Source organism: Argiope bruennichi, chromosome 5 (genome assembly GCF_947563725.1).
Source record: "Argiope bruennichi chromosome 5, qqArgBrue1.1, whole genome shotgun sequence".
Classification (NCBI taxonomy): domain Eukaryota; kingdom Metazoa; phylum Arthropoda; class Arachnida; order Araneae; family Araneidae; genus Argiope; species Argiope bruennichi.
In genome coordinates, this window is record NC_079155.1 from 79469538 (window position 1) to 79496456 (window position 26919).

At 29.4% G+C, this 26919-nt stretch overlaps 1 protein-coding gene and 1 long non-coding RNA gene across 6 annotated transcripts in view; one reads left to right on the forward strand and one right to left on the reverse strand.

Annotated features, from left to right (window-relative positions):
* Positions 1-25007, reverse strand: part of LOC129969348 (uncharacterized) — a 120062-nt gene extending 95055 nt beyond the window's left edge. Inside the window, exon 1 of the long non-coding RNA XR_008784496.1 lies at positions 24628-25007. This is a non-coding gene — a long non-coding RNA (uncharacterized LOC129969348). The remainder of the gene's footprint in view (positions 1-24627) is intronic.
* Positions 1-26919, forward strand: part of LOC129969347 (glutamate receptor ionotropic, kainate 2-like) — a 417754-nt gene that overhangs the window by 109893 nt on the left and 280942 nt on the right. The window lies entirely within an intron of this gene.

A 26919-nucleotide genomic window follows, 5' to 3' on the forward strand; every position in this document is an offset into this window, starting at 1 on the left:
ATCGATGATAAAGTAATATAAAGTAGATACTTGAAGATAGATGTAAATTAATCTTCATTAATATTTAACCCTTTGCTCTCTTATGGTGCCTTTCATCATTCATGCGTCATTTTGACGTTTTTTTTTTTTTTTCATTTTTGATTGTTAAAAACGTTTACGGAATAGTAAAAAGATTAATTTTTTTAGATGTAGATTAATTTTTTAAATTCGACCTAAAACAATTATGTTTATTTTTCAGAGTATTAAAAAACTTTATATTAGGTGAATAATTATACATTGAATTAGTTTTCCGAGTGTATAAGTTTAAATTACCTATGATAATTAAAAATTTAGAAATATATTAAAACTTACACTGGTTAAATGCTAATGCATTAGAATTTTATATTTTATTGGTAAGATCATCTTTATGACATACTTTTTTTGACAAACCATTAAATATTATAGAGCAAAAATTTTAAAATAAAAAATGATATAGCCGGTACTAAAATTCAACTTATTAAAAACGTTTTTGTTAACTTAGAATTTAAATTTTTAAAAAGTTAATGTGCAGCTTTAAATAGATTAAATTTATCACATAAATAAAAGGCTATTATAAAGCTTTGAAACTGAAATGCATGTATGTATATTCAAGAGAGTAAAAACAATATTTTAAAGCAAAACATATGCAATGAAACACTTTTTAATAATTTTTCTTGATCTTTCTAGTCCAATAAAAGAAAAAACAGTTTCTAAACAAATTTTTTACTTTTTTAAAAGATGACTTAAAAAATTGATTCAGTTAAAATTTTAACTCGTTTAATCTATGGTCACAATACATTTCTCCTAATTCGCATTTTCTCAATTCATGATTAAAAATTTGGAAAATGTTAAAAATGAGGTTCAAATTTTAATAAAACATTTTGTAACACGGAGTAAATGCTATTGCACCAGAATTGTGCATTTTATCAGCAACATCATCTTCATGATTAAGCATATTTTGACAAACCATTAAATATAATGGAACACAAATTCCAAAATTAAAAAAAGGATAAATCAGAAATAAAAATTCAACTTACGATGACTTTATTGATAATAAAGAATTTCAATTATAAAAAAAAGTTTAATGTAGATAGATAAACAAATACAAACTAATGTAGATAGAAAACAAACAACAAATAGATAAATTTATAATATTAATAAAATCATATTATTGAAATTTGAAACTGAAATGTAAACATATAAATTCAAGAAAATGCAAACAATATTTTAAAGCAAAGCAAATGCTTTAAAACAGATTTTAATGAATAATTTTTTTTACATTTTTCTATTCCAACAAAAAAATTCAGTTTCTAAATAATTGCTTACGTTGATTTTTTTAAACAATTTGAAATGACTGAATTAAAAATTTTAACTCGTTTAATCTATGGATACAAGAAATTTTCCCAAATTCTTATTCTCAGAGATTCTTGTGACAAAGTAGAATCGATAATTTTGCTAAATTTAAAAAAAAACATGTGCAACCAATTCATTGAACGAAAATAATAATTACAAATATTCATTCAGTAATCTAATTCTTTTGTAAATGCCAATAATCTATTTCCATTTGATAACTGTCACCAACTAAATAGAGATAAGATTAAAACTTATTATTCTACTGATATTATTCTATTAATTCTACTTGTCAATTTTATATCAATCTATTCCCATTTGATAATTATCTACTAAAGAGAAATAAGAGAAAAACATTATTATTCTGGTATTTTTCTATTAATTATTAACATAATGTTCTATGAATTCTACTGGTTAATTATATGATAATAATCTATTCACATTTGATAATTGTGACCTACTAAATAGAAATAAGAGAAAAACGAATTATTCTATTGGTAATATTCTATTAATTATTTACATATTATTGTATTAATTCCACCGATTAATTTTATATTAATAAACTATTTCCATTTGATAACTATCACCTACTAAAGAGAAAAGCATATTACTACAAATATGAGGTAATATCAATTAATTCTATCAGTTTATGATTCTTTCCCCAAAAAGAAAGCTCACTGTTATTTTCTTTTTAAAATCTGCTATTTTGAACAGTCGTGTTTTTTTTTCTGTAAAAAGCTCTGTGAAGAGGTATTTCGTTTTTTTACTCGATTTAAATTCTTCATTTGCCATATTGTCATCATCCAAAGGTTGATAAGCCTCTTTTTCCATCTCAACGCTTTCAATTCTGGCTTGAAATATACTTGAAACATCATTATTTAAAACAATACCCAAGATCTTTTATAGTATAATTTCGTACTCTATATTCCGTAGAATGCAGTATTTCACTACTATAGCTGTTGAAATGCGCCTCTTTCAGTGGAATCGTTACTTTGCGCTCCAGAACATCAAAGAAAGTGAGGCGAAAAAGTCGTTGACGACTTTAGCTATCTTACGACAGTGTCGTAAAACACAGCACCAGATAGTAAAAAGATCGAGGTATTTTTATTATTTGCTCGCAGCCCGCCGGGAAGACTGGGAGAGTGCCCATAAACACTACTGTGTTAGCAGGTAGGGAAAAGAAAAACTGATTAAGTACGACCATAAAGAGCGCAGTTTAAATTATTGCACATTTCTGGCCCTAAGCGATTTTAACACACACTAAATGTAGTATTAATACTTCTTTGATTCTGAAAATGTTGATTGTCACTATTATCAACATGACTAATTGATTTGAATAAAATTATTAGTTTCATCATGATTTTACTTAGCATATAATACAACATTTTACGGACAAAATTTTACATACTGAGCTTTTTTTGTTTTTGAGCTTGGTGTCTCAAATTCCATTATCTTAACCATGCCACATCAAAAGTGCGATTCAAAGATAAGGGAATATAGCTTATAAGAATACTTGAAAGTAGTCGATAAAATATTGATTCCATTTAAATATGTGGATTTGATGCAATGGAATTTAAAAATAATAAAAAACTGTTAGAATAAGGATTTTCATAATTATGAAATTTTCCAACACCGTGACAAAAATAAACACTTTATGGGAAAAACTGGGTATTTGGAGTATTTCAGTGTGGGTATTCTATAACGAAAAGAGTTTCTTTAGTTTAATTATATTAGTGACCCATTTGAAAACCAAATTTATTTCAGAACAGACCTCGTACTTTTGAACTCCGGTTAGATGATAAAGACGACACTCCTATCTCCAAATTTCAGCACCTTGTCAATGAGAAGAGCATTTGGTCATGATGTCCGATTTACAGCGCATCATGCCCGCATGCGCGAATTATCATTAATGAAATCGGGTTTTGAACCTAAAGTATTCCAATCCTGAAGCCCATACCTTACCACTGAGCCACAGTGGCCTGGTCAAGAAATAATATAACCACAATATGAGGTGGATCAGTTTAGAAAGTAACATCAAAGTAACAAACGGAAATAATTTAGCTCCTTTCATTTCAAGAAAACAATTTATACCGGTGCAGATTTTGCATTTACGGAAGATAGCATGCCATTTGTGCAAATTTGACTATTCATTTTTACTTTTCTTATTCCCCCGCTTTTGTTTTTTCTTGAAGTAAAAGTTCTCCCAAAGATTCACATATATTCCGGCTAAGCATCTGGCTTAAACTGAATGACCATCGTCATGACAGCAAAAGTTTTGATGACCGTGTTGGAGGCTGTCTAATAATGAAACCAGTCATATCATTGAAATGGAGAACCGAAATTCAGGATATTACAATACCCATCATGCCACTGAATTGACTTCTCATCCATATGCTAATAATGTAGATTAAAATACAAGAATCCTCACTTTTGAAAGAAACTAGAATCCCATATGGTATCTCATCAATCTTATTTTCCAGGGTTGCTGTTGTGGTATCTTTTCAACAAAAATATGTAGGCTCCTTTCACGTCACCTGCAGTGAATAAGGTTTCTGAACAATTTCCATGAATTATACTTACAATGATCAATTGTGCATATAACTCAAATATTGTTCCAATCACTATTATATGTCCAATTACAATTACCTGGATGCAGATGATCGCTTAATGTTAGAGCTGAAACTATATCTCTTTTCGCAACCTTATCCTAACGTACCATCCCAGAATTTCCACTCAGCGGATTAATCTTAACAGGTTCTATACACTGTAGGCCTCAGTACCAGGCAACATCATTTATACTTAATAATAGATATATACACTACTTTATATGGATTAATAGTTATTTTTTTTAATATTTAAATACATAAATGTGAAGGGATTTGTTAATACCATGCATATTTACAGATTTGGTGATGTTACTCTTCTTAATTCAATGGCTGCAGCTTAAGATAATGTTCAATTTTCCTCTACAAGTAACAAAGACGGTACCAGAGCTTCAAATAATTTAGATGTTCGATTCCCATATTTATTAGCTTTTTAACATTCATGCTAGTTTGTTAAAGTTTATTATATATGTGGTATTTATAAAACATGTTTCATTAAAAATATTAATATCCGATTTTTTTATTAAAAGACTAATTTACTTAATTAAATAGTTCTTTAATTTAATAGTAGTTACTAATTCTATTCCTAAAGTACAATTATCAAATAAATATATATTAATTCGCATCTTATAATTGCAGATTCATATTATTATAGTTCGAATGAATAAAAAGTCATGCGTATATAAGAACTGCAAAAAATAGCGCTTACGGTATTCAAAAGAATAGAAAAAATAATGAATAAAAAATAATACTCAGACGATATTTGAAAACAGTTTGGCAAAATTATTTAAGAATATAAAAAATGACATATTATTAAACTAATTAAAAACTAATATTAATGGGATAAATTGTATAATAGCAATTTAATTAAAAATGTCTCCCATAATTCTTTTTTATTTTAATATTTTAGCTGTTAAATATCATTTTTAATGAAAAAAATATGAAGCTAAAATCATAACTTTAAAAAAAGAAACAACTATAAAAAGGAATTTATTAATTTTTAATAAGGAATGAAATGTCTGGTTTCCCTTTTATTAATGAAAGATTAATCAATAAAACTATTAATTTGAAATTCTTTTCAGTAAGACATCGCCACTGTGTGGCAATCACTTTTAACATTAAATCAATAACGTCTGAGTTGAATCTTTATGAACAAAATGGACAGTAAGAATTGAACAATCTTATTAATTAATCTGTATGAGTTAACTTATTTTGCACTTAACAACTTTAAATGGTAAAATTATTAATATCTATAAAATTTTCCATTTATCTCTTATTAAAAAAAGTCATCTATTTAATTAAATTACTCTATCTGTTCAAATCAAACGTTTTACCTTAGATTAATGATTTCTGTGTTTTCTTTTTTATTTTTGTTTCAAAAATTAATCATTTGCTTTCACAAAGTAAATTATTTTTTGAAGAGGGTGAAAAAATCCTCAATTATAATACTACAAAAATTCTTTTTAGTTATTTTTTTCATCCTTTATACATAACATGTTTTGTGTTTAAAGAAATTGTAAATATATTTATGAAAACACAGATTTAGTTTTTTATTTCTAATGACTTGTTATTTTTTGCAATTAATTTTATTTCTTTAGATGCGAGAAAGTAAAATTTATCAATAGGTTAAAAATACAAAAATAGAAACTATTTCATAGAATTTCATCAAATTTTCAACAAAACAATTGTAAGGCATAATATAAATTAAGTTTTAAAAATATGTAATATGAAAATTATAAACACATGTGTAATAACACTATGCAAAATACAAAACTAATATTTAAATATAAACAATTAAAAAGGGTTTATATATTTTTTTAAAATGTGTTTTGTATGCACAGATTTAATAAAATGCTTAATATTAAATATATTATTAGTATTTTCATTACGAATTCATGAGCAGATGAGTTGATATGCGAATATAATAACCCTTTGTTATTTCAAAATCTAAATACTTCTTAAATTTAATGAAAAATCATCATAAATGATATATCCAGCCTAGCATTAAACTAATTGGAGAAAAGGATCGCCACAATGAAAGCACAGCACACCAATTCCACCCAAAAAAGGTGTGTCCTGACATCAGAAAAAACCGCATTCCGTTATTGTACAATGCAGAGAATAAAAATATGTTTATCTTTTAGAGGCATCCTATTTTATTATCTGTGGAATCTTCCTGAGGACTAGGTACTGAAGCATTTTCTTCCCCCTCCCTCCCGAAACTTCCTCATTCTGTCTTGGAATTCAAGATTCAATGATTCATTAATTGTGAAATTTAAAACTGGAAATCAAGTGAAATCAATATAAATCTCCTAAAAAGCGTCTCATATGAGCTTTCCACAAAAATAGGCAGGATTCGTTATTGGAGTGAAGATAACTCGATTTTACATCATTATTGTACCCAATAGGAGGTGAGAACCATATACAAAAACAAAATGAAGACGTAATTAATTTAAGAACGTTTTAGCTTCATAAACAGTTTTTTTTTTTTTTTTTATTCTAAGATTAATTTTTTGATTCCGCAAAATATTTGTAAATAAATAAAACAATTAAAAAAACTAGATTTGTTAACTTGAGTGTGTGGTTGACATTACAAACCTCAGGATTTGCTTGAGTCATTCTACAGCTTTCTCTCCAAGTTAGAGCTAAGTTATGTATATACGCGAATAACAACTTCACTTCATGAATTCTTTTACTACTGCGAAGGTATATGAAGGTACATATATGATGGGATAGCGCTATCTAGAGTGGACGGGTATTTTTTTTATGTTTGCCGAATTCGAATTTACATAAAATATTAATTTAGAATTGTAGTTCTGCAAAAGAAAATAATGAAGATAATTATTTTTCACTTTTAATATGTGATATATATATATAGTGAAATTGATATCAATTTTTAGTTCATTCTTTTAATTTATGAATGAATTAATTGTTACAGTGTCATGACGATTTACGTGATTTCCTTAAAACAAAATAAATAAATCTAATTGTTATGTCGCATGTATTAAACATTATAACATTTAACTCAAATTTAATTCTTCTATCTTACAAATTCTACTTCCTTCCATTAATTGGATACACACGGCGCTATCTAATTGAACGACAGCTCTGACTCGAAGAAAAGAGTTTTTTTTAAAAAAGAGAGTTCCCTCCTTTTTTCACCCCCCTCCTTTTTGAAAAAGAAACACTCTTTTGCTGGAAGAAGGGAAGGGAATGGAAGAGAGGGGGGTATGGAGACACACCACCCACTTTGTAACAAGAAAAGAACGGTTTTACGAATGCAATAAAAAATTCAAACGTCTTTGATTGCTTCGAAGTGAAGTTTTTATTCCAGCAAAAGTTCCAAACAAAGAAAATTAAAAGGAATAAACTTCGAACAAATGCTAGTAATTACGGCTTTATTTTTTCCCTTTTCACATTAACAGAAATTTGCAAAAAGCTTTCCCCCCTCCTTTTGTTCAACTAATTATTTCAAAAGAAATGTGACTACCTCTTTAAAGATTTTTTTTTTAATAATTAAAGACATGAAAGTTGAAACCCAGCTTTATTTATCTTTTTAGGATGGTATTTCAGAACATAAAACACATGTATGTTGAAAAACTTTTACGAGGGTCTTTAGATGATGTAATACAGTGTAATGAAAACCAACGCAATACTAAAAGCTTTTTTTCTGCAGTATTTAACTCTAAAAAAATCATAGAATTCTTATAAATACATATTAAATTCGTAAAAATGGAGATTCAGAAAATGTGGCTGAAAAATGAGACATAATACAAAAATAAATTGTTACTTTAAAAAAAATTAAAATAGAGATCTATTCATTTGTGCAATAGTACAAATATTTTTGATAGGATTTAATTTTAAATTCCTTGTCAAATACTCCCTAAATCAAAATTCTATCCGAGAGGTGTAAGTGCTCATCACAGCATATAAACTATATTTTACGTGTAACAAGAAAAAAAAAATGATAGGATTAAACTCTATTAAATTAATAAATTCTAACAGCTAGAAATAAGATATAATTTCAACTTATGAAATTTACTAGAAAGACCTGTAAACCAAAAAAGGCAGATCTAACTGATGTCTAAGCAAAAAGCCAAAAACACAACTTCTAAACATAAAGCATAAAACTACACACTGAATCACTCTGGTAAGAATTCCTTGGTATAGTACACCAGACGACAAACGAACAATAACGACTTGAGAATTGCAAACATATGACCTAGAAAAAACTGTATTCCACAGATCTAATCTAGAAAATTAAACATTGGATTTTATTGCTTTTTTTCTTCCAGGTAACTGCAAGTAGTTATATGCGATTCCTTTAAATTCTATATTACGAGTAAAATGTCAACAAGAAGTTCAGAATATCATAAAATACAATCAGCAAGGACAGATTTTCTTTTTTTTAATATTAGAAAACACATTTATTTCATGCAAGGCGTTCTGCCATCGGAGAGAAGGCAAAAATAATAGTAGAATTCTGAGCAGTAACCAGTTTCGGTAACACTGGTCAGAATTTGCATGGCATGGATGGAAGATTATAAATCCAATTTGGCCTAATGTTCCGTTGAAACGTGCTCTTACTGAATTCAGTTGGGCTGAGTGCTTGGAAGGGAGGAGCTTTTAATGCACTTTTAGGAGGCATTCACTAAGGAAGTTGGTGTTTCGTTCTCGTGAATAATTGGTGTAATAGAATGAGTGACAAAAAATGGAATGGTGTGTAGTGCCACAACTCCAAATGGCAAAGATTATAAATGACTCGAATAATGCTACACCGAGAGTTTAAATAATTGGATGGTCATATAAAATCTAAAATTTGTAAAAGAGACAGAAAACTGACATATATTACTAATATCTAGCTCATCGAAGTCAATATAAGATAGTATTATCTGTCATTGATGATGATGATTTAACTAGTTTAAGACAATAACTGTATAAACACTAGGAAAAGCTAGGATTTTCTTATTTATATGGAATCTACTCATCCAAATAACTGAGGTAAACAATTTGTTTTTTAAATTAAGGATATAAAAATCTCTATTTCGCAAACAGTGAAATTAATAGAGCAAATGAAGTAATTTTTAACTTTATTTTCTTGGACAATTATCTTGAATCACAAGAAGTAAAGTATTACATAGTAGTATGGACATTAAATTATTTAAATTTTGAAAATATATTTTACTCTTAGACGAGAAAAATAATTTTAGTGCCTTTCACGAATGAATTATCGATTATTTTAGTATAAACAGGTAATATTAACGTTAAATTATATTTATTTTATAACTGACATTTATGCAAAAATTTCATAAAATTTCTTAAGATCATGGATTGTTTTAATGACGTCCTCACGAAAATAAATACTCTTCTGACAAAAAAGTAAATGATGGTAAATATAATCTCATACTCCATTCAAATTTTATTGCTGAATGAACCGATGATTGCTAAACAAAGAGTTAAGCATTTTTACTAATAACAAACGCTATTCTTGTTGAAACAAGAATGAGAGATTAATATTAATCCAATATTCGGTATAATTCTTTTGTAAAACAATTCAATAGTTAAAAACAAAATTTCATACATTACATACCCCATTCATTAGGAAAACAAAGGCTAATCCTATTCAAACAAAGTTAATATATTTCCATACTTTATACAGTTATGTTATCAAACCAAATTGTAGCTTTAATATAAAGAATTCGGCACTTTTTATGATAACAAAAGCCATTTCCGTTCAAATAAACTCAGTTGACAAATATAAAATTAAATCGAAAATAGGAATATATCGAAGCAATTGACAGTTACTTGTTAAACATTCGCTATGGTAACAAACAATTCCTTTTCAAACAATAAAGGTTGATTAATACATTCCTATATTCAATACAATTTTATTGATAATCAACTGATAATTGCAAAAAAAATCAATGCTCATCATCATTTCAAACAACAACGGGCGATTAATATTCCCATATTCAATACAATTCTATTACCAATCAATAAGTGGTTGCAAAGAATTCAATACTCATCATCATTTCAAGAAACAATGGGTGATTAATATATTCCAATATCCTGTAAAATTCTATTATCGAATGAACTAATCATTAGAAAACAAAATATTGTTTTTTTAAGCAGGAAAAGAAAAGTTATTCTATTTAAAAAACGAACAAGTGAAAAATGCAATTCTGTATTATCAACTACTGTCTAAATAATAGATAATTGCAAAAGGAAATATAGAGGCAAAAAAGAGTCCAATCTACTTTCTAATGGCTCCCACATGTACAATTTTGAAGTACTCTGTTCTCTTTAAGTAAACCAAAAGAAAGTTTAGATTCAGATAACGCCGAAGATAGAAAGAAAGCAAACAAAACGAGAATATTCGGCACTGGCTAACGAGAGGAGAAGGTTACTTCTTTTTCAACTTCCACTCGAGGAAGAAAGAACACTTTCCCCTCCAAAGTTATGGCGGCCGAATTGAGAAGAGCCGCCATTGAAGCGTAAATGATTGACAGAGGAATCTGAAAAGCGTTCTTCGGCCGTGAAATGGAAGATTTTCTTTTAAGGAGGAGTCATAAGCGGCGGGTAATAGAGATTCGAAGATTTTCTGTCATTTCCAATTCTTCTCTGTATCTGTTATGGAAATGTAGACCAGGAAACATGCATAAGGGAAACGAAATTTACATGAAGCCGACCAGAAAGTGTAGGCTTAAAATTTGTCTGAGGACTGATGGTTTGAAAATGGAGAAAAATACTATTTTTGATGTTTTCATGCATTGGTGATTTCTCAAGCGATGTTTATTGACTGAATACAAAAGAGATTGTTAGTTCTTGTATGATACAATAGTTATTGGGAGAAAAGAAGGATTTTCATCCATTTCAAAAGGAATTTGTTCATCCGAAATATGGCTTTCAAATTCTCTGACAGTTTTATTTCGGAATCTGGCGCAACTCTTCGAGAATGTTTAAAAATGCTAATAAATATCATATTAAAAATAAATGTCAGGTTATTTTAAGATTTATGAAATGAGCAATTTCTTATGCTACAAACATATACCTCTTTTTTTTACCATATTGTATACAAAGATAAATTATTATAATCAAAATTCGAATTCGAGATTTTTTAAAATCTCCACATTTTTGGAATCATGCCAGTTTGCAGACATGAAAATTACAAAGAACTTTAAGATAAGCAGATGAAGGTTGGTATAAGATGCTTTCACTAAATATGTAGAAATCTATCGAATTTTGAATAATATTCATTCAGATGATATTTGTCTATCCGCCTGTCCAAGTACAAATGAACCAGATAACAAAACATAAAGAGCTAGGCAGATAAAATTTGGCACCCAGATTTAATATTTAAAAGGTAGATCCGAATCAAGTTTTGAACCAAATATGTCAAGAAGTTGGTTTTACTGGCTGTCTAATTATAAACGAACCAATTAACAGCAAAACGTTAAGAGTTAAAGAAAAATTTGACATACAAATTTAACACTTAAACTGCACTTAACACTTCATTACAGATTTAACACTTAAATCGGAATCAGATTTTATTTCAAATCTGCCAAGGAGATAGATTTGTAATTCATAGATTTGTAATAAATAAAATATCTTTTGCGTAACCAATATTCCCAACACCAGAGGATCAACAAAGATAATTTAAAAAGAATGCAACATAAATAAATCTAAATATAGATTTATGATATTTTCTTTTAAAAAACATTTTCATAAGCAATATAAAAAAAAATACACTGATCATTGTTTGATATATTTTTTCCCTTGTATTTTGATTGGATAAAATAGCTCTCAGCTTCACTGAATATTCGGTGCGATTTATTTAGCGTAAAGCGTCGATTTAAAGTTGCTCTATGTCTTCTTCGCTATCAGTTGGGCTTTTTAGAAAATGTTTTCGTGCGTGTAAATATTCAAAACTCAAATAAATTAAATAATTCTATAAATAATGTCATTTTATAACAAATTAAAAATAAATGATTCTTATATTTACGTATATCAGACAAAGTGCCTTTTTTATGTCCGTTCCGCACCAGTTTTTTTTTTCTTTGAAAGTTAATTTGCTTTTTCGTAATTTTTTTTTTAAATGAAATGAAAAAAATAAGTTTAAAAAAAGACAAAAATGTGAAAAATGTGTTGAAAAGCAAAATTTTTTGGCAGTTTTCCAAAGGATATAAATTATTAAAATGGCGGAAATTTTAATCAAGCTAATACTTGAATAAATTATTCTTAAATATTCATCTAAAATGCAATAATAAAAAATAATAAAACTTTGCCAAAAGTTTATTAATTTACAAAGAGCTTTTCGTTTTTTTACTTCAAGTTTTCTTAATTAGAACATTTTTTTCGCGTATTGTTTGAACGATCAGAAAATCTCATGGGCCAAAGCGTGGTGGCAGTGATTAAATTAGAGCCGATTCAATCATTTCCATGTAAATAATTCTATTCATCAACATGTATCATCCATAAAATTTTGTCTTTATCTATTCACTCAAATTTTTTGAATATTTATTTTGATTTGTTCCTTTATGTCCGGAATGTTTCCATCACTTTTATTACTAACATAAATTATTACTATTATCAGTATATCACATTATACTCTTAAAAGTTTAAGGTTTGATATTTCTTATACTTGCGCATTCGTGGTGATAAAGTGCATTTCAATATTTTCAAAACTTTGTAGCAGTTGCATTACTATCTTCTCTTTTGGATAATAGATGGCGATGCCTGCTTAGATACGCATCCCATAGTTCATTGCAATTGTAAATATAATGAGATGAGATGCTGTTCTGTTGAGGTATGAGCGCATGAATGACTTTTCTTGTTTTGTGTGAAATGTGATCACTAAAGGAATGTACCCGAAAACATGGGTTCTCTTGCTTCTACTGCATAGATCATAATGATCTTCAATACACTGTAGTAGAATGATGGGATGAATTTATGGGATGTGTCAGGACGACACATTTCATCATTTGTGCTAGAAAGTCTTTTTCGTTGGGGGCTAATGTGGTGAAATGAAGGTTCTTTCATTGGGCGCCAATGTGGTAGAATGAAGTTCATTATGATCCGTGTAGTGGAAGCAAGAGGGCCCATGTTTTCGGGTACATTTCTTTAGTGATTACATGTCACACAAAACAAACACAAAAAACGAAGACAAGACATCCACTAGCGCATACCTCAACAGAACAGCATCTCATTATATTTACAATTGCAATGCACTATGGGATGCGTATCTAAGCAGACATCGCCATCTATTATCCATAAGAGAAGATAGAGTAATGAAACTGCTACAAATTAATAATTCGTTAATCGTATAATTTAAATGAATTTCTGTTCCACTCTCATGGCGTCATCAGTTTGAGAATTAGAATATGTATACCTATATTCTAATAAATAATAGAAATGTGTTTATTTTATTAGATATACAATTTGAAGCAGCATTGTTATTGTTATGATGAAGTTCAAGTTTAACCATAAAAATAATCAATGCCTTTGTAAATATTAAGATTAAAACATGGTTATTTTTGAACAATATTTCCAAAGTAGGATTTTCATTTCCATTTTGATTTTGCGAAAATTAATACGTATATATACTGCATGCAGTAATTTATAGCACATAGATTATATTAAATTTAAGTTTTTCAGTATTATCAGTTAACAAGGTTTTATTTTTTTAAAAAAATACATTCCATGTTAATAGTTTAACACGAAAACAATTAACCAGTGAATAATATGACCGAATAATTCGATTGCCAATTCAACTAGTTAATAAAGTGTTAGAAAATAAAAACTCAAAAAGTAGAAAAATTAAAGCAACAATTCTACTTCTTAATTCAGTTTGTTTTTAAAATTATTTTTGACTATATGTCACTTTTAATCAAATCACTATGAAATCAAAAACAGAAGGGAATATTCCCGAATAAGTTTATTAAATCTACTAAAGTAAAAATATGTTTTGTCTTAATAAATAATCAACTTATGAGAAACAAAGACGGTCAGAATGTAAAATTTAACTCCATGCTTAATGAAAATATCCATACTTATTGTATTTAGCAAAGGAACAGTGAAACAAAACTTAAAAATCCAAATATTAATTCTTCTACACGTTAAAAATTGCAAATTCTTTAAATTGAGAATTTTTTTTTTTTTTTGACATTTGAAAGTACCCACTTTGAACGAAAAAGACTAATTAAATACCAGCTTTTTTTGGTCAGTTTTAATCATCATATTGTTTTACAAGTATTTTTTATAATGGAAATATGTTAATCCTACGATAAGTAATTTCAGAATTCTTTAGAATCGAACTGAATTACTTTATTAATTTGAAAATTTTCAAAGAATATTGTCATTGCCAAAGAAAGAAATTACGTATTTATGATATTGACATCGGTTTTTCATTTTTTAGGGTAGGGGATTTCACATTTGAAACCAACTGTTGTATCTATGAATCGGGTGTACTTTAACTCCATCGGTACTGAAAAGCCCTGAACGCTCGTTCAATAAAACTATGGTGGGCGCCAAAATGACTGGATTTCACTGTGTAATTTCCTACTCTTTTCGTTAAGTGTGATTTATTGAATATCCATGGTGCATGATTTGTTCGATATTAGCTCAGATGGATTTAGAGGACAGGGTAGGATGGAAGATGGACTTTCAAATAGTGTTGGAATATGTATGTGCTCAATAACTATCGACTAAAGATGGAAGGGAAGACTTTTCTTACCAATCCCTCAAGAACTTGGGTTGTTTTTCTGAAAATTGTAAAATAATTTTTCTTCTAGTTTCAGTATTCAGAAGTACAAGAATAATCTTAGTAATGAGAGGGCTAAATTTGACATTGATGTTAAGAATGACTTCCCTCAAGTTTCGTTTGGAATTTAAGAGAGATAGAGCAGATTCAGCTGTCTTTTTTGTCAACTGAGTGCAGCTCAAAGTAGAATTATATCGATGGATCAAATTCAATCAATAAGATAAGTCTCCCAGAATTAGCTCACATTTTTTCTAATAAATATGTTTCCCTGCTCCTTCGAACATTAGAAAAATTGTGGAAGTTTGGCAAAACTGGATTGACATGAGTGCTGACATTTTTATTTTCAGAATCCTGTACTTGAACAATTTGTGCTACATATTCAACCAAAAAGATCCAAATATGCATTTTGGACGCATTTAATCAAATGTTTGAAACCGAAACTTGGTACAATCGTAGTAAAAGAATCGTGTACCAAATTTTATATATCTAAATCATTAATCTTGAGTTACAGAGTCTACATACATATGAAAGCTTTGGACGATAGACAAAATTCGCTTTGACAGATTTGGTTCAAGGTTAATGCGGATCCAATGATGATAAAATTATGTACCAGATTCGCCATCCAGTTTTTTGTATTTTATAGTTATTGGGTTCCCTTGTAAAGCCACCCAGGCATACATCCAGTGAATAAATGTCGCTCAAAATTTGATAAAAAAATCATAAAAATGGCATATGTCAAATTTTATTTGTCTAGGAAAAAGTTTTTTTTTTAGTTATATTGTTCACAAACAGAAAGACAGTCAATTTTTTCAAACATTTTTCTGAATAACATTCTATTTTGTTGAAGAAAAGCATTGAGGAATTTCAACCAATTTTAGCAGTTCACCCCAATAATCAGTGCGTACACAGATGCACAAAAGAAATATAACTAATATATCTTAACTATCCAAACATTAAAATATCATAAACACCTTTTAAAAGCCTTTCAACATCGGCTCACAGGCGAATTTTGCTTCTCAAATCCGCCCAGTTTTAACAAGAAAAACAAATTGTTTAAGAAAACATCTGGAATTTTGAGAAATGCTTTCTGTTTTCATTAATTCTTTTAGCAGGAACTTTATCTTAAGGGATAAACAAAGCGCATGATGCACTCTGCGTGTGCAACAAACACTTTCTGCCTTCATCTAATTACATTCCAAGCAGTTGAAGTCCCTCTCGTTTAAGAAGATTAAAATTTCTGTCTTTTCTGAGCAACTCGCAATTAATTTGGAAACCTGTCACCAGAAGAACTTTTAATAAAATGCTCGTTACTTTGTGTACGTTTAAAGAAAATTATCTTTCTTTTTTTTGCGTGTGCAAAACTTTGGACTTAACGCCTCCTAAGTTTATTGTAAAATCTTAGGAGATGTTTTGTTAAGTTTAATGAATTGGGGTATTATTTTTAGTGCTTAAGTAAGTAAAGGCTGAAATTTAATTTTGCATGTCTTTTTCTTTTCCACTGGACTGAAATAATAGTTTAATCTTTCTTCGTCAAAAACACTTATTGAACAATAACATTATACATTAATTAATTTTTGAATATATAAAATCATATTTTATGTTTGTGTTTCACATATTTAAGAAGGTTTATATAAATAGGTTAATATTTAACTTATTTAATGAAATAAAAATATTTAAATTCAAGATGACATGGGGTACAACAGAATCAGTTTGCTCTCGCATTTCAAAATTGAATAACTATACCTTAAAAATACATTACGTTCATTTTTATGCATTTCACAGTTAAATGATAATCCGGTATTCCTTCAGTTCCATTTTCCAGATCAGGACACCACATCTTTTTCTCAGTTAAAAAAATAATGGAGGAATTATCAACTGTGTGTCTTTGAATGCTTCACAATTTAAAAAGCGCTGTTTTTACCTATTTTGGATAAGAAACGCAACAGTTTTATTCATCATCTAAAAAGTTTAAATTTATGATTCAGTATTAGATGAATTATGATAAAAATTAACTGATTTATTACTTTTCATTACATTCATGACTGTTTTAAAACCCCATATTTCTTATATTTACTCTCTCCTATACTTAATTTAGTGAAAGTATTGTAATCGTTAAAAAATTCTAATTCGAAATTTTGACGAATTTCCAAATTTTAAACCTTCCTAAGTTCGAAAAACACATTTTTGGAAAATGTCGGTTTATGGCAAAGATAATTCAAACACGCTTTGAGCTAGACAAATAAAATTTGGCACACAGTTTTTACACTAAATTAGTAGATTTCTTTCAAATTTTGCGCTAAATCCGTTCAGATGAAGATTGTCTGTCCGGCTTTTCGAATACCAGTTAACATAACTACAAAATAAAGAGACCTAGATGAACAAAATTCAGTAAAGAGGTTCAATATTTATAATGTAGACACCGATCAAATTTCGAGCCAATTCTAATAAGGGTTGTCCGTCTGTCTGTCTGTACTTTTAGAACCATGTAAGCGCGATAACTCAAAAAATTATGACTTAAATTTATCAAATTTAATATGATATTTTTGTGACCACAAGTATAGTTTGTATAAAATTTTTGTTTCAATTGTTTGATAAAAAACTTGTCTAAAGCGCCAATTTGATTTTTAGATGCCATCAACAGTATCTCAGAGACTAAACGCCAAGAAAATCAAAGGATGACACAATAGGTCCAATAAAAATAAATTCACACCAAAGTTTAATATTTCACAGTTATTGTCTGCCAGTGCCATGAAAGAGTTCTCGGGCATTACAATTTTACCACAGGGTATGCGAGAAAGTTTTCAGGAGACCATTCCCTCTGGTTTGGATTTAATACACTATGCAAAAATGTACTTATTTTTTTCATTCAGCACTTTACATGTAAAGTAAAAGTGAAAAAATACATGTAAAGTAATAAATGAATTAAAATTAATAATTTCATTTAATTAGAATAATAGAGGTGATATTGGGTAATTAAATTTCGTAGATATCAATGCATGTTCAATATTCACTCACATTAAACATAAATATTGATTTATTAAGATTTTATTTAAGTGGCACAAAGATTAAATATTGATTAAAATGAAAATAAATACTGCAACAGAACCTTTCAGCTTAAGAGTTTTATTCTGAGACGATAAATAGAATCCAATTTAAACTAAAACCAAGCCACTCTGTTCATTTCAACCACATTTGCAATATTTGATTGGAAATATAAAGTAGATTGAAAGTTAATGATTCCAGATATCACTTCCCTTTTATTAATGCAGAAAAATAACTGCACACATATTTTTTTTTTCTTTTTTGCTTGAGCGAAAAATCTCCCCCGGCTTCTCCAGGAACTTTAATAATGCCATTTCTTCTAGATCATTGAGTTCTCCTGGCTTTCTATCGATTTTTCTGTCAATATAATGTTCTCTCTAATCGATTTAGTGGAATATTCATTCATGTAACCCGGATTTCATCGCTTTCATATCGATTTAATTCATTTTTAATCGATCAAATGGATAGAGGCCATTTTTGAGTTACTCGGACCATTATTATTATCTCATATTTCTGCTTTTATCAGCATTGTTCGATTAAATACATTCCATTTATAATGTTTTATTTCTTCCTTTGGGTATATTTGGTCTTTCACGATTGGATAGACCCAATGGACTGTCAGATGTTTATCTTCCCAGTAAAGAATTTCGAAGGAAAAAAGAAATTATGATTTGTTTGGGAATTTTATTATCGAATTTTCGGGGCATACATTGAATGCTGCGCTGAGAATAATAACTTTCCTTATGGACTCATAAGTTCCCAGGCTCAAATGATACGTCATAAGTACCATTTCTTATAGAAAGAGCATAAAGAATTCAGAGGATATTTTTCAATTCGATACATAACGGAAAGTTGATCAAATCTAACTGGCAATATTTTATTCAACATCGATGATAAATTTTATATATTTTCATATTTTCTATCGTTTGATGGTTTTTAAAATTACAGTTTCATTAGAAATATTTAAAAATATCTTATACCAAACATGCAAAAAGAAATCATACTCGGTGAAACATTTTATGTGGAGATTTCAATAAAATTTTTTATCTTCCCGAATTCTAAAAAAAATGAAAACGGCCGTCGTTCTGGCCTAGGGGTAGCTCGTCTTCCCCGTGATCTGGGCGTTCTGGGTTCGAGTCCTAGTTCGGGAATGGTTGTTCATCCCCCTGTGTTCCATCTGTGAGGTGTGTAAAAGAGCCCCCTTGTAAAAAGGGGTTGTGCAAGCGAGTGTGTGAGTGTCATCTTCATATGAGTTAGAAGTCAGACTTCTGCCCTCGGGTGCTCAGAGGTCTTTACTCTCAGAGGCTACTAGATCCCGTTTCCCTTGTAACGCGGACACGACATCATCATCATCATCTAAAAAAAATTTGTTCGTCGAATTATGCCTCTATTTTATCTTTCTGAACTTGAAATCTTTTCTTTTCTGAACTTTAAAACGCGATCCTCTGAAAAAAGTGAATTTGTAAATACACAAACATTGTAGATTCCCTACCTATACATAAATAGTCTTCTGTACATTCTATCTAAATAGGTATTCTACTTTGTGATTATGGATACGATGAGGAAACAGCGGAAAGAAATAGTTAAAATTTGAAATATGATTTCATCTCCAAAATTAGACTTGTAATCGATTTTGAGCCTGTTCAGCAACTAATTAACTCGAGGTATATGTCTTGTCATTCGTGCACGAATACGTTAATTAATATCTACATTTATCAAAATGAGCATAATATCTTACACAAATTTTTTCATAGGATCATGTCTCCTATAAAGAAACGTGTAATATTAAGTAGATTTACATGAAACTTAGGATCCAATCAAAATATCTATAATCTTTATTATAATATGGAGCTTAGTATCGAACGAGCCATATTGTTCAGAAGCGACAACATCAATATCTTTCTTCTGTTTTAAATTGTTGTTTACGCTGTGCAGTACTTTCATTAAGATGCCGATGCTTAATGTGATCAAAGTACTTAGTATAGAGGAAATATGCTCTAGTAACAGTTTCTAAGCAATATCGTTCATAACTGTATATCTGATGTTTGTCATATCAATGTGGCCCGTTAGTGCTGCGACATCCTGATGAAGGAAGAATGTGCAGTGGATTCCATAATAATGTTCAAACAGCATTGAATGAGTCTCACGAAATCATTATTTGACTCTACTAAGGAAATCATTTGTGAAAAATAATGGAAGAAATACAGACAAGGAAAAAGTAACTGATTTAACATATATTAAAATTATTTTGAATTTTTAGTAGGAAAGATTAGTTATTTACTCAAATACGTTGAACAATAATCATCAAGTAATAGATACATGGAGTTCAACAGATTCTTCTCGGCTCGGTACGTGCTTTGGTTCTAGGCACCATCTACCGCGTACAAAACGTCATCGTGGTTGAAATAGGTCAAGTAGAAAATTTGTGAGACGCAATGAAGGGTTTCACTTTCTGTTGCTTCTCTGCTATTATTGGTTGTTTTCTCCTTTCTTCTTACTCTGTCTACCGCTAGTAATTTTTGTGATACAGGTGGGGTTCCAAAGCTATTTATTGTTTTTTGCAATAACGAGCACATTCCAAAGAAAAAAAGTTGGTGTTGCCATTTGAAAATTTAAAATTATGTCACTGTAATCGAAACTGTCAGAGCTTCATTATTGTTTTTCATATGATTCTCGAGGGCTTACCCCAAAAACCTTGAACAAAAATTTTATTCCAATTTTGTGAATGCTATGACACTTACGGGCTAATACATCGGAATAGATTTTTATAATCATCCGGTATATATCTTTAATCTACATAGAATTTATTTTTTCGCAGAAAATTCCAAATCTATAAATGAGCTAATTCATCTAAAAAGATTGACTTCCGAAAGCCTGCAATCAGGGTGGAAACACATGTCAGTTTTTTTCTCTCTCATTGTTTTTACAAGATCTACTTAAGAGTGCAAATCTAATACTACAGCTAAGATTGATCACTTGGCTTGCTGAGATTAAATAAAGAGTTGTGGAACTCACTTTTTCTTAATTCAGTACACTGAAGGAAGAAAAAAAAAGCCTTCAAGAACTGACGAGCAGGACATATCATGGCAGCAAAAAAATGTTCCGAATACTGAAAGAAAGGGAGACGAGTGCTAAGAAAGCTCTTTGCTTTGATTGGCAGTGGGTAGCCAGGAATTCGATTGCCGTCATTGATAGCAACTGCTTTCTTTTGCAATGAGTATGATGGAATCTTTTATTTCTACTTTCAACAAGGAATGAATAAATAAAAAAATAAAAAATAAAAACAAAATTAGCATACAGGTTTTTACTGCTTTACAAGTACTAGCAATAAACCTAGGAAAGATGTGTCAGAGTGCTCGTTAACATTTTTGTGATATTTGGAAGTTCATTAATTAGTGAAAATATACTACTGGAAATGCTTAATATCTTTATTTTTATTTCAAAACGAATGGATGACTATTTTTCCTAAAGTGACAAAATAGTTTATTTTATAAAGCTTTTGAAAGCATTCATTGCTGGAAAGCCTGATTTTTTATTACTTATTTTTATTTTCAAAGTATAAAACGTATTTTAATAATAATAAATGAGAACAAAGTTTAATGAATCAGACCTCGATGAATCCGAAAAACATATTTTTAATATTATTGCTTGTGAACAAAATAACACGAAAACATTGAGTTAGACGGGTAAAATTTGATATGATGTCTTTGCTTTGTTCTTTCTTTGTTTATCTTTGACCAAACTTGCAGGAATTTCAAATGAAATCCGGCTATCCGCTTATAAATGCACATAATGACTATAAAAACGTAAGGGACTAGAAAGATAAAATACACAGATTTAACATCTAAAGGCCAGATCCGCACTAAATTTGACAAAATCCATCATTGTTGATTTGTATATGCTCATGCATGGAAACGCATTAACCCTTTTGTCGTCCTCTCCTGCCGGCAAAAATTTCTGTTTTTCCTCTTTTTTTTCGCAGCATTAAAACAAACAAAAATAAAAACTTAATTTAAAGTTTCAAAATGTAGAGGAACGCTTGAATCTCGTTACTGCCGCCCTGCAGAATTTTCATTTGAACTCGCTAGACGCCCTACGGACGACGAAGAGGTTAATTCAAACCTATGACGTAAATATAAGAAAACTAGCGCACTGTGAATTCTCTACAATAAATCTATTAACAACCTGAAAGAATCACATTTTATTTAAAGTATATCTGAGAGCTAGAAACCGATAAATTAACCATTCTTTACGGTGTATATTATGGTAGAAGTAATTATTTACACTAAACTAACAAACGTTGAACAAAACATACATTCTGCTTCTAATCTTCCAATTTTTGAATGCCTAATTGCATGATTTTCTTTTAATTCTCTTAATTTTGTCATTACAAAATAATTTATTTCATGTAGCCATTAAAAAGTATTTATTATGAGAAAATATGACTTTCTTTTCATAATGAAATAGGAAAGCAGTCTTTATGATTCTTTAAACCCAAATTATTTTATTGTAATATATCGCATTTCAATATTCGCTGGGATGCGCCACTGTTATTGTTCAATCTCATTTTTTTGCAGTCAGAACTATCATGAAGTTCTATATTAACATTTAAATTAAAATAAATTTATTTGGATTTTATTTTCAATACTTCAAAACAGACAGAATGAATTATTTTAGATGCAACAATGTAAACCTTCCAGCATTTTTTACTTCTTTAACGAATTCATTATATTGCTAAGCCAAAATGTTTTTGATAACGCATTTATTAAAGATTCATTCAAACATGTGATAAAACCTTTCAAAACATACAAACTGCGTTTATTAACTTCGACTATGCTAATGAAATGAGGGATTTGAATATGTTACCAATTATTCTATACCGAATTGTATTTGTCTATAAGTTGAACTGCTTATTATATCCTGAAAGGAAATTATTATATCTGGCAAGCTATAAAAGGAAGGGTTAATTATAAACATCCCTTTATGTCGTCGTAAACAGAAAAGGGTTCATTGAATCCTCTAAATTCTTCCAGAGTTAATGAGGTTCATGTTCGCGTAAACCTCATTAACCTCATTTATGTAAACAAATAGCAATATCCGAAATGACAGATACTAAAAAAAAAAAAAAAAATTTAGGCACTTTATAAGAGAGAAACACTTGTACCGTTAAATTGTTAGAACTAAAATGTCAGGAAATGCATTTTGATAGTTTAATTTGTATAAACAAAGTTACATTGTTAATTTAAAGATGCATATCACTATTCCTATATGTCACTGAACCTTTTCTATAATACCACTCACTCAAGAGTCTTAGTTAAATATGCAATAAGCATTTGATTATATATTACAAAAAGGAATTTTAGAATCAAGACAACAGATTACAGTATATATTCTAATTTTTACCTTCTTGAAAAAGAAGTATCGATAAAACATTGCAATCATAAAATAATTCGAATTTTAACGAATCTCTCACTTCTTGAGTTTGAAAAACAGAGTTTTATCGTTGAATCTGTGTCGATTGATTGATTGATTGAAATATGGTGAGAGTGGGATTTTTGGCGACATAAGCCTTTATCTTTTTGTCTATCTCTCTGTTTATTTTTCTCTGGAAACGATAAATTAAAAATACTTTGAACTAGACGGATAAAATGCGAGTCATAGGTTTTTGACCAAGTTTGTCGAATTTTGAAGGAAATCCATTTAAATAGATTTTATCTGGCTAGCTATTCAAATAAATTGAATTCGACCATTACAAAATTCAACGAAATAGATAAATAAAACTTGTTGCACACGTTTAACATCTGAAAAACAGTCTTGCCAAATTTTGAACCAAATCTGTCAAAGGATTGGTTGACGGTCTACAGCGGGAACTTAGTGACTCCGTAAATTCATTAAATTTAAGGATTTTAAGAATATCAAGAATAGTACAAGGAAAAATAAAAGCATTCGTTCCTAAAAGTTTCAATACAGACTGATGCTTTTCTTAAAAAGAAATTTGAAGGAATAAATGGGTTCAACTAATTCCTTACTTGATCAAGCAATCATTTCCATAAAAACAACGACAGAACTTTTCAATAATGCAAACATCGTTCTGTCGGCGCCATATATATTTCGAAATGTAGACATATAATTCTCAAATACAATTACCTTAATATTTTTAATTATCCCAATTATCAGACATCGGGTTATTGAACACAGATTTATCGAATAATCACGGGAAACCCATGAAATGGACATCAAATCGCAAAAATTTATTAGAATGAGATAATATTAAAATAAAGTGTGAAATAAAGGAACGATTTCAAAAGGAGCAACAGATGTTTTTAGATTTTTATTTTCTGTCCCTAGAGAATACGTAAACAGACCATTTTAATTAGAATAACATAATTCAGTAAGGATTGCAGAAAAATATTGTGTCCGTAACTCACTTTAAAAATAACGCGGAATGTTTTATTAGCAGTAATACTATTTTCAATTGTAAAATGTAATTTAATTAAATTCTTTAATTTACGTTTATCTGTCGATAGTTTTTAATTTTTACTTCTTGAAAAATTACCCAACAAGCGAGCAAAAATTATAAACAAATTAGTATTATGGTTATTAGAAAAAATATTCCACTTGCTTCTTTGGGTACTTATATTGGCGACAAACTCATGGGCACAGTGAACTAGAATTCAACTAAAAAAATTAAATTGGAAAAAAGCGACTTTTTATCATAATAAGTTATTAAATGATTACACACACACACACACACACACACACACACACACACACACACACACACACACACACACACACACACACACACACACACACACACACACACACACACACAGTAGAAAAAAAATCACTTACCAAATTTCTTGGCCGTCTAGATTACCTTTAAACGGCACCAGAAAGATATGTATTTCTTTAGTAATTTTAGGATTTGTAGGGCATTTACCACTAAATCAAGAAGGGCCGATATTATAAACTGTTTTAAGTTGCATCCAATTCCAATGTTTTTAATATTCTCGGTTCAGTTCTTACACTACATTTGAAAGCCAAGCATTCTCAATTTCAAAAAGTATATACAAAATTCTTGGGAGAATTTGTTGTATTCTTTGAAAAAATTCCAAATTTAGGAGCTCGATTGAGTCCTTCCTTCTATGTATTTTTCAATAATTTTCACTTTTATAAAATTTTGAATATATTATTTACAGCAGTCAGCGTTTGGAACGGGAACATTAAATGGTTGTTCCACATCATCAAAAGCAATGACATCACACAGTACATCTGATTGCCACTCATATCCTTCCTTATCGAAAATAATTCTTATTTTTCTAATGGCGTTGCCACAAAATTTTGCTAAGCCTTTTTTTTTTTAATAAGTTTATTGGTTAATCGCCACCTTCCACAAGCAGTCTTCCGATCATTCTGTGTTCATAGTAATGTTCATTCCATAAGACATCTCCCCAAGCATTTTTGTAAATGACCAACATATTCGACTTTTCCGATGACTATGTTTACTTCATATGATTTGTCTTCACAATGCCTTGAATTTTACTCAAAAATACCGTATTTTTTATATATATATTAGTAGTTTGTTATTATCATACCTTATAAGTGGATTCTATCTCCAAAAACATATTTTGTTTATTTAAAAATGCTAGCAATAGGAATATATCATATTAAGATCAATCTGTTTTCCAATTGTAGCTAATATCAGGAAACTATTTAAACAAAAGAGGACTGGTCCTAGTTTTTCAAGTCTCATTTTTAATCGCAATTTTATTTAAACTCCCAATTAAAATTTTCTTTCTTTAACGGCAATGGACCATGGTGGCCTGGTGGTAAGGTCTCGACTTAGGAACCGGAGTGTTTCAGGTTCGAGACCCGATTCCACCGAAGAACCGTCGTGTAAGAGGGTCTGTTGCACGTTAAATCAGTCATGACCAAACGACCTCCCACTGGTGTGGTGTGGAGAGGGGGGTGAAAGCTCAGGTGTCGTCCTCGCCATCTGACCAGTGTTCAAAATGACGAGGTCCGTCCCAAAATAGCCCTAGAGTTGCTTCAAACGGGACGTTCATATAACTAAACTAAACTAAACTTTAACGGCAATTTTCGTGTATGAATTGGCAAAAGAGGTTGTTGCCTAAATTTCATCATTCATTTTATCAAAACTGATTTGAGTTGAGTTGAGTTGAGTTTATAAGTTTATATAAACAAGAAATGTTTTCAAGAACATTCGCTCCGGTTCTAATTATTTTAATTACAAGAACAACCCTTCTATTGATAACAAGGACAATTTCTTATTTTTATTAGCCTCCTAGAATTCCTGCCAATTATTTCATTAGTACAATTATCATAATATATTTTGGAAGATAGTGGGAAAATATATAATCAATTATTTTAAATTATCCCAAAGATTTTCTGCGGCACAAAAATGTTCCAATTCTTTAAAATTGATATATAAATGAGTCTGCAGTTTTCAGAACCATTGTTAACTGGATTATCCATGTTATTATTAATATTTCTCAATATTCGTTTCCAACAAATATTAATTTTTGAGTACCTTCAATCACCTTCTTTTGAAATCTGTTAATTTTTTCAAAATACAGCTTCTTTCCAATTTCCCCCTGCTTTATTTTTTGTCTGTCAGTTTTTTGAAAACAAAATACTCACTAAATAAAGAAAAAAAAATCTTATCACAGTTGCAAAACATAAAAGTACTGGAAGCAATTTAAAAATCCCCCCTCACTATTAAAACTTGAGATAACAACAAACATATCCAAAACATTACTGAGTTGTATGTATCCATCTCCTCACTGTTCAATGTTTTTCACAAAAAACTTCAAACCTTTCACTGCAATATAAGGATTTTTGCTGCACATTAAATAAACAAGTAACATTAAATTAACTGATACATAAAAAAAAAAAAAGAATTAAACTAGAGCACAGTTTCCTGACTCTTAGAAGATAACATTTGAAATCGAAAATATCGAAAAGACATATCAATATTATGAATTGTTCACGATTTTGATTATAGCTTCCAAAACATTTTAAATGGGAATTTGACACAGTTTTTAATTTAAACATATGATTTTTCAGTCTTAACCTCATAAAATTGGAGAGATCCCATTGATTACCGAAATGACATGAGTAAGT